The 13,546-nt window shown below is 37.7% G+C and overlaps 1 long non-coding RNA gene across 1 annotated transcript; it reads left to right on the top strand.

Moving 5' to 3' along the window:
* The first annotated feature begins 3,413 nt into the window (after nt 1–3,413).
* Nucleotides 3,414–6,115, top strand: LOC311058344. Its single transcript, XR_014602050.1, has 3 exons — nt 3,414–3,442; nt 3,643–3,683; nt 6,026–6,115. It is a non-coding gene; the product is annotated as an uncharacterized lncRNA (long non-coding RNA).
* The last annotated feature ends 7,431 nt before the right edge of the window (nt 6,116–13,546 follow it).

Raw genomic sequence — 13,546 nt, 5'->3', positions numbered from 1 at the left:
TGCTTGCTCAGGGTGGGACAATGTTGGCTCTCTGCTTTATACTGTAGGCCTTTGTTTCAAATATTTCTATTGTGAAGACACAGGATAGGATTATACATTTTCCGTTCAAATAAATGGATTGCTTCCTTTTTTTCAAAAACAAACAGACATATACACAAAATAAACAGGTCAATGAAAAGAATACTCAAACTTATACAAAAAAACAAAAGGACCCCCCCGCCTCCCTTCCCCCTCCCCAGAAGTGCTTCAATGTATATTACATATTATCCAGTGCAACGATAGTTCATGTAGACACGGAAGGCAGAACGTTTATATACTTCATTCATACTCCCCGAACCCCCCCATTCGCTATCAGTTATACAGTCGTACTCCTTTAAGTCAGTACGTTCAACCTTGTCATTCTCATTCGCTTCAAGCTAATTACTCACGCCCTCATACCCAGAGTGCAACTCTGCACTCTTAAAAATGCTGGGTTATTTCTATAAACACATTGCTGGGTTGATTTGGCTGGGTCATAATTATGGGTTATTTGGGTTCTGTAAACATACTGGTGGGTCAAAGGGGTTACCCAGGGGCTGGGTCAAAGGGGTTATTAGGTCTTCAAACACCTACCTGGGTTATTTCTAACCCAGAGGTTGCTTTATTTTCATTTTCATCATTCTGGAACCATCTTTTTGTCACTTCTCACATCAAAACGCAAGGTATGTAACCTATATTTTATCACTATATTTTACCTATATTTATATAATTAAATGTATACATTGTGGTTCTATATGGGCGTTGGTGTAAAGTAACTAAGTACATTTACTCAAGTACTGTACTTAAGTACAATTTTGAGGTATTTTTACTTTACTGGAGTATTTCCCAATTCTCAGTACTTTAAACGAAATGATGCAACGCTGATATCGCTTTTGTAATGCATTTTATAATATTTAAGGCACCCCGTGTGTATTGTATTCCAATAATAATAATAATAATAATAATAATAATAATAATAACAATAATAAGGGTAATAATAATAATAAGGGTAATAATAATAATAATAATAATAACATGTGTGAGGAAAGTTATATTGGCGCGTTCGCTGATAAATAATCCATTGTCCGATTCGGCGCCCCCTAGTGGCCAAGTTATTCTAGAAGGACCGTAACCCCAATTTTCAGAACCACATGTCTGTGTGAGAGGAAATTTATATTGGCGCGTTTGTGCTGAAGAGCTGATAAATAATCCATTGTCCGATCGTGTTCTCGCCCCCTAGTGGCCAAGTTAATCAACAAAGCACGTAACCCTAGCTTTCGCAACCACATATCCGTGTGAGAGAAAACTTATATTGGCGCGTTCGCGCTGAAGAGCTGATACGGAATCCGTATCTGAAAAACTGTTCAAAAATAGTAAAAACAAAATCGGACACCAGTATACGCATCAGCGCGCCACCCGGAACGTGCTCGTATAACTCTCCTCGCACACGGCCTTACCGTTCTCCTCAAATGGCTGGGGACTAATCTCAACTTATTTCGCAAAATAACACAATATATCTCCTTAACGATACGTTTTTAGAATCCGTCGTTCGGATATGTTGTACAGCTCGCCGAGACGCACACGTGGATGTCTTGTTTGTCCCGCTACGACACTTCTAACGTTTGCTTCTGACAATGACATAAGGTACATGGAGTCGTAGAACGTTCACCCATACTGAGAGACAAATTCAGAAATTGGTAGAAATGTCGGTTAGGGACAAACAAGATATCCACGCGTGCGTCTTGGGAAGTTGAACAACATATTCAAACATTGGACTCTAAGTCCTTATCGTATTTGAGATATTAAAAAAAATTCAATTGTTTCGGCCGCGTCGACCTTTGCAGTCTTTTCGGTGAACTTTTGAACTTATCAGTGTCAGAAAAAATCAGGATTGGTTCCAATACATCCGGCTTACTCTCAACATGGATGGAGAGAAGTTTCAGATTTTAAAAAAATATCTCCATTGATTTATCACAGATTAGGTGCTCGATACCGCACGTACAAATCAATGTTTGACAAAACCACTTTCCCAAAGTTTACAAAAATCGAGACCTATCCCATTCGATTCAGCGTCCTTTTCTGAGTCTGGAAAGGTGTTTTTTAATATTAAAAAAAACATATTTTAAAAAAATGTGAGAAAAGCTAAACCTTGAACTATTTCAAAAATCGATAACTTCTTATTAAACAATTCTAGACTATTGATGTAACATACCATTCGACTCAAAATCATCTCAGTAAGCGGTTGGAAGGGTCAAAAAAATAATTAAAAAATTAAAATATTTTTGTGAAAAAAGCCTCACGTTTATGACAATTTAACGCTTGTTTAAACCACTTTCCCAAAAGTAAAAACAAATCGAGACCTATCCCATTCAATTCAACGTCCTTTTCTGAGTCTGAAAAGGTGTTTCTTAATTTAAAAAAAAATATTTTTGAAAAATGTGAAAAAAGCTTAACTTTATATTTCAAAAATCTATAACTGCTAATTGAAAAATTGTAGACTATTGATGTAACCCACGATTCGACTCAGCGTCATCCAATTAGTGAGGGAGGGTGTTAAAAAACAGATTTTAATTATTTGATCTGTTTTAATGTTTATGTCCGGTGGCAGTATATGCTGGAGCACTAGGAAACCATAATACATTATGGCAGTCATGGCGAAACTTTAACCTGGTGTTTGCACTTCTGCATTTACAGCCTGTACATCTACATAAATCTTCACACTTCATATATAAAATTATTAACTTATGGCCACAGATGTTAAAATCGTGTATGGGTTCTCAAAAGTACCTGTATCTTTTGTAATGTTCAATAAAAAGCCTTCTAATCCAATTGCTGGCCATTTTCTCCATATGTTTTCACGTGACCCTATGGGTTGAAAGGTGTACTGCACTCACGCAACATTACAACTCTCTGATAAAATGACCACCAATCAGATTAAAATGCTTTTTATTAAACAATACGGAAGATACGGGTACTTTTAAGGAACCGTACATAATTGTAACATCCGTGGCCATAGGGTCAGCACCTTTTTAAAACATTTGAACGTTTACGTAGAGATAGATCATAAAACATTTGTTTTGTCATTTTTTTGTCAGATCTTTATTGACACTGACAGAGTGACAGACAAATGTTTTACATTTCTGTCAATGCTAAATCATTAAGTGAAAGAGCCTTGAATTTATGTTGTGATGCGATTAATTATTATTTTAGTAGCTATAAATAGGTCTGAAATAGGTCTATACATAGTTTTGGGTTCGTGTGCAAAATTATCAGATGTACAAGCTCCACTTCAGTCTAGCTTTTGACTTGGGAGGCAATACAGATCTGACTTCCCAGCATGCAGCTCGCGCGCGCACTTCCTCCCTCTCACACACACACACACAGAGAAGTTGCGGTGTTGGTCTAAAGCAGTTCATTCATTTAGGTAAGTTGAGGTTAGGGTTATTTATTCATCACATTAATCATTAAAGTTAACAACTATTCAAGTGTATTTTTTAGGAGTGAGTGACTGAAATCACCAACAACATAATGTTACATTTGCTTCATTTGGAAACGTTATTCATTCCCTACCAGCGATGTTCTTGACAAAATATATATATTTTTTATCTTTTGTCCATTTTGCAGAGTTTATCTGGAGTCGGATAAGAAGGGGGACGACGGATATCGTGAGTTAAATTACTTTAATGGCTTTGTTTTAGTATGTAACCGAAAAGATTTTCCTTGGGAACCAACTTCGATGTAACACCCGCCCGGCAAGTCACTGTTGCTTTTGGTGTAGTGCGAAGTTAGGTTTCCCATCACAAAGTGTTACCACCGGTTAGCTTAGCATAGGATGCTACTGTAACAACACCATGGCGAGGAGGGGGGCAATAATAATACATCGTGAATGATTTAAATGTCTTTATGGAGAGATTGTTCTTTCGTGAGAGTGAGCTCTATCACTGGTCTGGTTTATATTGCTTTATATTGGGCATTGCGCGCCTAAAGTAGTAAACAAACCAGCAGCCAGCGTTGCCAGATATTGCGAAAAAACAAGCAACCAGGTCTATAAAAAGAAGCCTAAAATAAGCAACTAGGCCAGCTCAGTCAAACTTTATTGTCTAATGTTGTTTTCGAGCAGTGATTCTATAAGATGTTCATGTAAAGCATTGGTTCTCAAAGTGGGGTCTGCGGACCCCCAGGAGTACTTGAGGCGGTTCCAGGGGGTCCCCAGCTAAATGATGGATAGGAACCAAATGGACCCTTATGGTTCTGTAACTCATTTGGTTCTGTACAAATTGAACCAAATGGACCCGTTAAATTAATATTGATTTTATAATATAAATTAGCCGGAAGGGGCTAAATAGTGGGGGGACAGGGATGACGTCATAGCGGGGGGGCGTGGCCAAGTGGCGACGTCATGACTCCCCCCCGCCCTCCCCACCCACTGCGTCGCGGGCATGTATGCGCGCGAAGCTCGCGCGATTTTTTTGGGCTTAATTCATTCATAAATGACCATAAAACAACATTAACAACACTCTACCCATCCTTCAGTGTGTCCCATCCTCAAATATTTTACTTAAGTAAAAGTATCAATGTAATGTAGAATCAAAAAATGTAGAGTACTGTTACACTATAGACAAATATTGTACTTTTACTCCACTACAATTCTTTGATAACTTTATTTACTATAGATTTTGATTATTATTACAAAACCACTTATACAGTCTATATACTTTGGCAATTTGAAAATAGCAGATTTTCGACGCGTTGTGAGCTTGTAGATCTGCTATTTTCAAAGAATTTTTATACATTTTACACATTTGAAAACTTGTGAAATGGGACCTTCTGCATAATGAGTACTTTTACTTTAAATACATTTTGATACCAATACTTTTCTACTTTTACTCAAGTACATTTTGAATACCTTACTTTTACTTGTAACAGAGTATTTTTACATCGCAGAATTTATACTTTTGTTTAAGTAAAACATGTGAGTACTTTTTCCACCACTGGTATTCAGTGCATGCAGTGAGAGACGATCTTAGTGCAGGACGAGGGAGTCGAGGGACACAGCATAGCGACCCTTCATTTCAATAAGGGCAGACGGCAAAGCCAAAACCTGCAGAACATGTTTAGCACAGCCACAGAGATCACAACTTGTTTATTAGAGGCAATTAGCATGTCTGGCTGGGGCCGCTTGACAATGGGAACGGTGGGGTGGGCGGAGGCAAAAAAAAAAGACGATTTTTTATTTTTTTTATGTTTTATATATATAAAAAAGAAGTGGATAGCTGAAAAGTGGGGGGACATTAAAGGCCGCGTGGTATAAATGCCATTAAATGGGGGTCCGTAGCCTAATGCATGTCAAACTGGGGGTCCTTGACATTAAAATGGTTGAGAATCACTGCTAGAAAGCCATATAAACCTTCTCTTATTGGGGTCCCTGGCTTATCTTTTCAAATGGGGGTCCGCGGGCTAATAACTGTCAATTTGGGGGTCCTTGACGTGAAAAAGTTTCAGAACCACTGATGTAAAGGACTCCCAATATTTGCAGGCTACTTTACAGAAAAACAAGCCCAAAGTCGCTTATAAATAAACCGATTTGGCAACACTGCCAGAAGTATTAACGAGAGTTGCTTTCTTTACCTTGTCTCGTTTCGGATGTGCTAGGATAACTAGTTTGTGTCATGGAGGATGAAATGTTGTGTATTATTAAAGCTTATGCTATGATAGTGGCATATAAGAAAGAGAGATAAAAAAATAGACAACATATTCATTAATCACAATTATTTGTATGACAATTAATGATCGTCTCCAGACATTCATAATCGTGACAGCCCTACTAACAGCTACTGTACTGTACTGTGCCTGTTTAAAATGACATTTTATTAATTAAAACAAGTTATGCATTGCAGCTCTAACATTTGAGAATGCCCCCAAAAATTGGTAGCTAAGGTTACAATACATGTTAGGACATCGCTCAGTCTTGTGAAATTCTAATGTACTTAATCTGATTTCATTCTAGTAATGTGAGGGTGTCACCATGGACACGTTTGTCACAGAGACCTTGACTGCATGGCAGCTTGAGAACTTGATTGACACATTTAAAGGTAAGTTCATTTTAATTGAGACAATGTTGAGATGTAACTATTAATTATTATTTTGTTATTAAAAGCAGAAGGCCATATCCAGTTTAGTCTCTATTTTGACTAGGTAATTAACCACCTAACCCCAATGGACATAGTACACTGGACGTGAGTTAGCTCTGTACTTAAAGACTTTTCTTTTAATCAACAAAATCTACAAAAATAGCAGATCTACAAGCTCACAACGCATTGTGTTGTGAGCTTGTTTTAGTTTCTTCTCTGCTCTGTCTACTTATTTGTTTCATACCTTGACATGTGTCACATGTCACATGTCTTTGGAATCATCCTTTAACTTCACTATGATTCTCTACAGACTGCCATTGCCTCTAACACACCAAGTTCTGCAGAGGGTTTTCCAAGTTCTGCAGACACTTCAGTAACACCAGTGGAGGAATCCACATCAGGAAATCTCCTAACTGTAACTCTGAACCTGCAACCATCATTTGTAAGTATTGACTAAAGAAATCCAAGTGAAAATGCAATCCTAATGATACTGAATTTTAATTTATTCAATGATTTGTTAATTTAACATGTATTTGCACCATTGTCAAATTATTTGATGAGATATTTGCACTAAAACATACTCCTAGGTTCACTTGCTGTTTTTGCATTCGTGGGTTTGTGTGTTTAGTTTCTACTCCCTCCTGTTGTGACTGACTGACAGTGTGACTTGAATTATTGTTGTCTTAGTCTAGTTCTTTATCTTGTCATTTATTTAAAGACTTTATTTTTCATTTTTTAACTTTGTCATGTGGACAGCAATCAACAGTGCTGTCCTCAATCTACAACCCCACCCCCACCAGAGCACAGTACAAGAGCTTAGCACATCCACCCACACTTAACAAAACAATACACAAAAAAAGGTAAAACTAGACAATCTTTATCTTGTCATGTCTTTTGTCTTGTCTTTCTTTTCTCTTTCTGTGGACTGCGCCCCTGGCCAGTGTAATAACAGGATGAGGGGGCTATACAAATCCTGAACCTACAAGCTTAAACATTTGAGGAAAAAAAGTCCTCAAAGAGTTTTGTCAGTTTTTCATTGTGATTCATTCTATGTTTTATAGGCAATTCGTCCTATTCTTCAAGGCACTGCTAAGGGGAAAGAAATATTACAGAGTTTGGAAGAAAAGCGCTCCATCACCAACAATCAGAGAAAGCAACTTGTAAGACTACTTGTATCTCACCTGCTGGAAACCAATGGTGAAACGTAAGTGAGAGCATATGAATTATTCTGTGAACACTTCAAACAGATGACATAAGAACTTTCAGTAAAGTAAATGTACAATGTTGCTGTCCAACACTGGTTATCACACACCATAAGACCTGAGGCCGATTCTACAAAATGTCTTCTAAATCCTAAAACAACTCTAAAACTGTGTTTTTTTTTTACTTGTGTTATGTCAGTGGTTTTCAAACTTTTTCATGTCAAGGACCCCAAAATGTATATGTATTTGGCTACAGACCCCCATCTCAAAACATTTTGTTCCAGGGACCCCCAGAAGCAAAGATTTGAGTTACAAATGAGTTTGAGTTTGAGAGGGGTAGTCTTCTTCTGCACATGTTCAGTAGGGTCCTCTCTCTGCCTATGGAAGGGTAGAACGATCATTTCATCTCAGCAGAAGTTTTCAACAAAAACTGATTTTGAGGTGTAAACGTACATTTTTAAATGTAGTATTTTCCTTCTGCTGTATAAAGTTAAGATGACCGCTAATTTAAACTTCTTTAAAAATCTATATGTGTGGTGTTTTTAGCTACAATGTGGGATTTAATCATGGTTGCCCCTTTGGGGGCAATTGTAACACAGTGACCGGGGTCAATTGTAACAATGTGTTTTCAATGAAAGCAGATTTTTTTTGTCTGGGATTACATATTTTTAAATGGATTTAAAAGAACATGACATTTTCCTTAGATTCAAGAAGAAAAGTTACATGAAACTAACTGGTTTCTTCCCCAACCACTTTTCACCAACGTTCATTCTTGTGTACTTATTACAAAATAAGCTTGTACTGTGAAATAAGAATAATACATGAATTCAATTTAGATCTGCATTACTTTACCAGAGCTTTTTTTTTTTTAGAGAGAGAGAGAGATAACAGATGCATTCACCTTAGCCATCAGCCTTGCATAAAGACAATAGCATATTGTAATCAGCCTGCTAGGTGACAAAATACTTGGCACACTGGAGAGAGGCCCGGTGACTTGTTTTGGTTCACGCCTAAAGATGAACTCCTGCTCTAGGACAAAAGCCAGGATACTTAAAGTGCTGTGATCAGTGTGGACAACACTTCAGTTGCATGTCCAAACTTAAAATACATCAGAGAATTCACACTAGAGAGAAGCCCTATGGATGTTATCAGTGTGGACAACAGTTCTCTCTACTGGACAGCCTTAAAACACACCAGAGAATTCACACTGGAGAGCTACCTTATGGGTGTGATCAGTGTGGAAAACACTTCTCGCTGATGTCCATTCTTAAAACACACCAGAGAATTCACACCGGAGAGAAACCCTATAGCTGTGAACAGTGTGGACAACGCTTCTCTCAAATGGCCCACCTTATAACACACCAGAGGATTCACACTGGAGATAAACCCTATAGCTGTGAACAGTGTGGACAACACTTCTCTCAAATGACCAACCTTAAAACACACCAGAGAATTCACACTGGAGAGAAACATTATGGTTGTGATCAGTGTGGACAACACTTCTCTAAAATGTCTGACCTTAAAACACACCAGAGAATTCACACTGGAGAGAAACCTTATGGGTGTGATCAGTGTGGACAACACTTCTCTGTGATGTCCAACCTTAAAACACACCAGAGAATTCACACTGGAGAGAAACCTTATGGGTGTGATCAGTGTGGAAAACACTTCTCTGTGATGTCCAGCCTTAAAAAACACCAGAGAATTCATACTGGAGAGAAAGCTTATGGGTGTGATCAGTGTGGACAACACTTCTCTGTGATGTCCAGCCTTAAAACACACAAGATAATTCACACTGGAGAGAAACCTTATGGTTGTGATCAGTGTGGACGACACTTCTCTCAAATGTCCGACCTTAAAAAACACCAGGGAATTCACACTGGAGAGAAACCTTATGGGTGTGATCAGTGTGGACAACACTTCTCTGTGATGTCCAACCTTAAAACACACCAGAGAATTCACACTGGAGAGAAACCTTATGGTTGTGGTCAGTGTGGAAAACACTTCTCTCTAATGTCCCACCTTAAAACACACCAGAGAATTCACACTGGAGAGAAACCCTATAGCTGTGAACAGTGTGGACAACGCTTCTCTCAAATGGCCCACCTTAAAACACACCAGAGAATTCACACTGGGGAGAAACCTTATGGTTGTGATCAGTGTGGACAACACTTCTCTCTAATGTCCCACCTTAAAACACACAAGAGAATTCACACTGGAGAGAAACCTTATGGTTGTGATCAGTGTGGAAAACACTTCTCTGTGATGTTCAGCCTTAAAACACACCAGAGAATTCACACTGGAGAGAAACCTTATGGTTGTGATCAGTGTGGACAACACTTCTCTCTAATGTCCCACCTTAAAACACACAAGAGAATTCACACTGGAGAGAAACCTTATGGTTGTGATCAGTGTGGACGACACTTCTCTCAAATGTCCGACCTTAAAACACACCAGAGAATTCACACTGGAGAGAAACCCTATAGCTGTGAGCAGTGTGGACAACGCTTCTCTCAAATGGCCCACCTTAAAAAACACAAGAGAATTCACACTGGAGAGAAACCTTATGGTTGTGATCAGTGTGGAAAACACTTCTCTGTGATGTTCAGCCTTAAAACACACCAGAGAATTTACACTGGAGAGAAACCTTATGGGTGTGATCAGTGTGGACAACACTTCTCTGTGATGTCCAACCTTAAAACACACCAGAGAATTCACACTGGAGAGAAATCTTAATTTGGTCAATGTTGAATTCATTTTACTCAGTTAAGCAACCTAAAATGCCATACATGCACAAACCAATGACAAATGATTGTGAACTGTTTGACACTCGTTACATTATAAAGGATGCTTTCATTTACAATAAACAACTCTAGTCATGTCCTTGTGTGGATGAGTTTCTCTCATATCAATCTTGCTAGTCAAGCAGAGCCATTAAGATAGATAGGCCACTCTATTTCCTATTTTACAAGATTGCTCCAAATTCCTTCAGAACAATGCAACCTGGTGAGGTGAAGGAATAACTGATTGCTAAATTCTGTTCAGTCTTCATTGTACATCACAGCATCTTCATTTATTGACAAATATCTTGTGTTCTGTAGATTTACAAGGTCTTATATCTCCCTCACCCACTTCACACCTGCACTGCAACATTCCTTTTGTCTTGTGAAAGATCACTTAGCTGTCTTTAGAAAATGACCTATATCCATGCAAATGTGGTCATTGGTTACAATTAGATGTGTCACTGTCTCACCGGGTGTGTGAACAACTGACAAGCGTAATTTGACCTCAAATAACATGCTTTTGTGGATTAACATGGTCATATTTTGTTTCCAAAGGAACATTTTGGAATGTTAAAGTTACACATGTGTATACATAGACTATTTAGGGAAAATCAAGGACGGGGAGCCATCTGAGAGCTTCATGCTCAAAGTTAAATGAGTTCTGTCAGTTTTGTCAAAAATCGGTCATTTTGACATTCATTTATTTCACTTGAGTAGCTACCTTCACTTTTAGTTTTTAGTCTGGTCTGATTCTCTACATAACTGTTGTTATTGCTGTACAGTCTTACTTGGGTGGAATATTAAAACATCACATACATTGCACTAAAAGAAACACCCCCTTGTTGTTCTGTATTTAACTCTTTGTAACCTGAAAGTTTGCTGCTTCTGTCATGTTTGAGCCAAGCATTTATAATGAATCCTCTGATTGTCTTACAAATAAAAAGGTGCTCTGAGGCCTATTTTTTGACTGAGTCTACCACTTTCTTCTCCAGGAAACATAGACATTACATAGTTACTCATATGCACTTGTTTCTTGCAAGTTGGTAATGTTGTATTCAACATTACCATTAATACAACCATTCATGTTTTATGCAATGTTACCACCACACTCTGACTCCGGTGCGATATCCTCATTTTTACCACTCAGTGTTTGACCCATTACCTTTATAAATGTTGTTGATCACAAACCACCAAATTACTACTTTGAATGGTCATTGCCACAAGATAAAGATGAATTAAATGTGTCAAAACTAAACGATTATGAACTCACTGCCTTCATAGATGATACATCAGCACCTTGGATGTGTATACTATGCCCTCTACATATTTTGAGTCAATCTAGATTTATTTCATCCTGGGTGTGTATGGGCCTGTTCACCAGTTGCATTCTGGGTGATCACAAGTGGACATCTCTTATACAGATGTATGGCGACTGGGGTTAAAATTAACAGGGAGCAAACGTAACACACTCAATAATTCTAATCAGAAACAAGCAATCAGCCTGCTAGGTGACAAAAGACTTGGCACACTGGAGAGAGGCCCGGTGACTTGTTTTGGTTCACGCCTAAAGATTAACTCCTGCTCTAGGACAAAAGCCAGGATACTTAAAGTGTTGACTGATCAACACATCAATAGCAGAAACATCAGACAACCCAATGAACATTGTGGCTATCTCCCGGCTCCACTGTGTCTCTCTCCCTTCAAATATAATCAATTAGAATGAGCTTGTACATTTCGTTTTTTAGTCTTCATAGTACATATATACATGTATTATAAACACTTCCAGGACCCCCAGGACCCGATTACACGACACCGTCCAGCCGTCATCCTCAATTCTATTCAGAACTATTTTACAAGATTGCTCCAAATTCCTTCAGAACAATACAACCTGGTGAGGTGAAGGAATAACGGATTGCTAAATTCTGTTCATAGTCTTCATTGTACATCACAGCATCTTCATTTATTTGACAAACATCTTGTGTTCTGTAGAATTACAAGGTCTTTAGAAATATCTCCCTCACCCACTTCACACCTGCACTGCAACATTCCTTTTGTCTTGTGAATGATCACTTAGCTGTCTTTAGAAAATGACACCAAATGTCTTCCATGTGATGACATTAAATTGCCAGAAACCCAGTGAACCAAAACATTGCAAACTGCATCTTGACTTTAAATGTTTATTACAAACAAGTCAAAAGACAGTCTACATAACTACAGTCATGATATTGCACACCACCACCTAATGACTTTGGTCGTTATAACAAGATAAAGATAAGGAATATTTGAAAACTAAACTACTAAATGGTATTCTGTTTAGTGCACTAACTGGTGGCCAGACATCAACTTACTGTGATTGTATCATTATTACCTTGAAAATTCTACAAAGTTAAAACATCTTTCTATACAAGAAAAAGAAGGGGGGGGGGGTCAAGAATAAACCAAGAAGGGTTTATTTGTCACTTACTTAGTACAATAAGTGAAATATTGATGTTCAGCCAGGACAGTGATAACACAACAATGCAATATAACAACTAGGTGTATTGAAGTTAAACATTTCATGATGACAGGTATGGTATCTAAAGCAGCAAGGAATATACAAGAAGTCAGAAGGCATAAAGCAATGTGTACCAACTGGCTTCAACACCATATATATATATATATATATATATATATATATATATATATATATATATATATATATATATATAATTACATTATTTATATATATATATATAATTACATTATTTATTCCATAAATATTTTTCTACATGTCCCAACATGTGCTCCACCCCTCCCTCCTCCCCCAGACATGCTCCATCCATGCAACCTTCTAGAAACTGTTGACTTTCTGTTACAAGAGAACCAAGAGCATCCATTTGTGGATGAATGGATTTGTAATCTTAAAGTAATTCAAATATGTATTAATTCCTATAAGATTGATATAAAATATATGAATATGAGACCCTGTATGTATACATGCATATATTATGAACTGCATCCACAGTACACAGACAATCAGTATCTTCAGACTTCAACAATGTTGTATTCACTCATTAATGAATATATGAGTGAATATGAAATAGGTATCTTATCTGAGTCTGGTCTTAAGATGGGATGTGCAATGTTCTGCTTATTGACCCTTGTGTCATGGTGAGAGGTCAGGGTGTGTCAAGGTGCAACAGTTGACCAAATTAGATGTTTCATTGTCAAGGTTCACATTTGTGAATGTAATGTGACAAATTAAGTTACAATTACATAAATAGAACTTTCACTCAAACTATCTCTTATATGAAAACTAAAAATATACATCTAATTTCACCTTTTTCTGTAACGGTCATCACTGCTAACGATTCCTCATGTCCTGCTTTCATTTACATTTGCAATTCATTCAAGCAGAGCCATTAAGGGGGGT

This window comes from Gymnoscopelus microlampas, assembly GCF_963454915.1.
Source record: "Gymnoscopelus microlampas genome assembly, chromosome: 13".
In the NCBI taxonomy this organism is placed as follows: Eukaryota; Metazoa; Chordata; class Actinopteri; order Myctophiformes; family Myctophidae; genus Gymnoscopelus; species Gymnoscopelus microlampas.
This window is presented reverse-complemented; position numbering and strand designations above follow the sequence as displayed.